This window comes from Blennius ocellaris (assembly GCF_963422515.1).
Source record: "Blennius ocellaris genome assembly, chromosome: 9".
NCBI lineage: Eukaryota > Metazoa > Chordata > Actinopteri > Blenniiformes > Blenniidae > Blennius > Blennius ocellaris.
In genome coordinates, this window is record NC_137658.1 from 183761 (window position 1) to 186260 (window position 2500).

The following is a 2500-nucleotide window of genomic DNA, read 5'->3' on the forward strand; positions in this document are numbered from 1 at the left end:
TTGGTCATTTATTCTAAAAATCTTAAATTTAATCAACTTCAAGCCATGTAAAATGTCCAAAACAATCACGAGGTTAAAAACATGAATGAATATTTGAGAGCAGCAGCGTCTCCAGTTTAATGAGCTGAAAAACATTTTGAACTGAAATCTGGTCACTTCCTGTTCCGCCATCGGGATGATCGACGCCGCCATGCTGTCAGGCGCCACGCCATCGACTAGTTTGGCATTTGGGATTAATTTGCAGCCGTCAGTAAAACAGAACTTCCCAACATCTGGATTGTGACACATGTAACCTCATTATTCACGTCCCTCAAGCTTTTCTTTTCCACACAAACAATCTCGTCTTGTTTCCCCGCAGAGGCTCTCGGTCGCTCGCTAATTAACTTTGACCTTCTCACAAATGTCAAAATCCGTCTTGTGGGTCCGTGACCAGTTGTTTAGACTGTCGTAATTAGCGTTTTCCCCAACAAAAAAAAAACGTACACGGCTTCGCTTTGCAGTCCGGCCGGGCGTCCTTCCTGGATGGGTGGATGGATGGATGGATGGATGGATGGATGGATGGATATTTGTTTTTTCTTTTTAAAAGGCGAGGTGTCACCTCAGAAGAATCTGCGCTGATCCTGAACCTTAAAGGAACAATATTTAATCATTCGTTTGGTCAGCATTGACTTTTCTGTCCCCTTTAGTTGGATTGTTTTTACGGTGACCGTCAAAATAAAAGCATCAAGTGAGATTGTTATTGCGGTGACTGTCAAAATAAAACTGCATCTCCTCCAGAGCAGGACTATTTGCTACAGCCATGCGCAGTAGCAGTGTTGTAGAAGAGCGTTTCCATGGAGACGGAGTGTTGTGATCCCTGCAGCCACGGTGTTGTTGTGTAAACGAGGCCTGAGTGAAGCAGTTTTAATCACTGAGGGAGTTTTATTGGTCACTTTGTCACTAAACTCTTGTTCGCCTCAGTCAAAGTCCGGAGGGCAACATGTCTGATGCTTGACTGTGACAAATATTAAATGTAACCTGCTTCACAGTAACTTGTTGAGTTCTCAGAATGGAGAAATTAAAAATATGTTCCTCGAGCAAACATTGGTTAATTTAATTAAATTTATTTTTATTTTATTTTATTTAAGATTAATTTTATTGTATTTAATTAAATTTATTTTTATTTTTATTTAATTAAATTTATTTTTATTTTATTTTATTTTAGATATTTTTATTTTACTTTATTTAAGATTAATTTAATTTTATAAAAAAAAAATGTATTATGTTTTGTTGTGTTTATTTTATTTAATTTGATAAAAGGTCCGCAGCACTCGTCACTTCATCACATTTGAAAAACCAACCAATGCAGTTTTTTTTGGTTTAGTGAAAACGAACAGCGACGGAAAGAGCGACTGAGTTGAGAGAGGAAAGGTAGAAAAAGAGGTGTGTGTCGTCTGAGGAGACGAGGCGACTGAGTCGTTCAGGTGTGCAGATGGAGGTGAAACAAACAAACAAACAAACAAACAAACAAACAGAGAACTCATTAAGTCCCTGAGCTCTCAGACTTCCATCAGCCTCCTGCCATTTGCATTGTCTGGTATTTGATCGGCGCCTGCAGATGGACAGATCTCCTCATTGACCTCTATGGGGGAGGCGGGGGGGGGGGGGGGGGGGGGGGAGGAGGGGGGTGGGGGGGATGGGGCATTGTCCAGGAAAGCTGCCAGCGGTTGTCGATACATCAGCGTTTGAGGCTCCGGCTCTCTGGTTTGTGACGTGATGTTCAGTGTTGATGTGACCTCTGACCTCCTGCAGTGTTTAACCTGCAGACCATGTGACAGACATATAACTGAGGACTCGCCTTCAGTTGTGCAAAAATAAAACTGCCAAGTTCTATTGTTATTACGGTGACTGTCAAAATAAAAGTACCAAGCTGGATTGTTAATTGGTGACTGTCAAAATAAAAGTACCAAGATGGACTGTTATTGTGGTGACTGTCAAAATAAAAGTACCAAGTTGGATTGTTAATTGGTGACTGTCAAAATAAAAGTACCAAGATGGACTGTTATTATGGTGACTGTCAAAATAAAAGTACCAAGTTGGATTGTTAATATGGTGACTGTCAAAATAAAAGTACCAAGATGGACTGTTATTACGGTGACTGTCAAAATAAAAGTACCAAGTTGGATTGTTAATATGGTGACTGTCAAAATAAAAGTACCAAGATGGACTGTTATTATGGTGACTGTCAAAATAAAAGTACCAAGTTGGATTGTTAATATGGTGACTGTCAAAATAAAAGTACCAAGATGGACTGTTATTATGGTGACTGTCAAAATAAAAGTACCAAGTTGGATTGTTAATATGATGACTGTCAAAATAAAAGTACCAAGATGGACTGTTATTACGGTGACTGTCAAAATAAAAGTACCAAGTTGGATTGTTATTGTGGTGACTGTCAAAATAAAAGTACCAAGTTGGATTGTTAATTGGTGACTGTCAAAATAAAAGTACCAAGATGGAC

General features: G+C 39.2%; 1 protein-coding gene across 1 annotated transcript in view; it reads left to right on the top strand.

Moving 5' to 3' along the window:
* fstl5 (follistatin-like 5) overlaps nt 1-2500 on the top strand; it is a gene marked incomplete at both ends in the record, with an annotated part of 142166 nt that overhangs the window by 91985 nt on the left and 47681 nt on the right.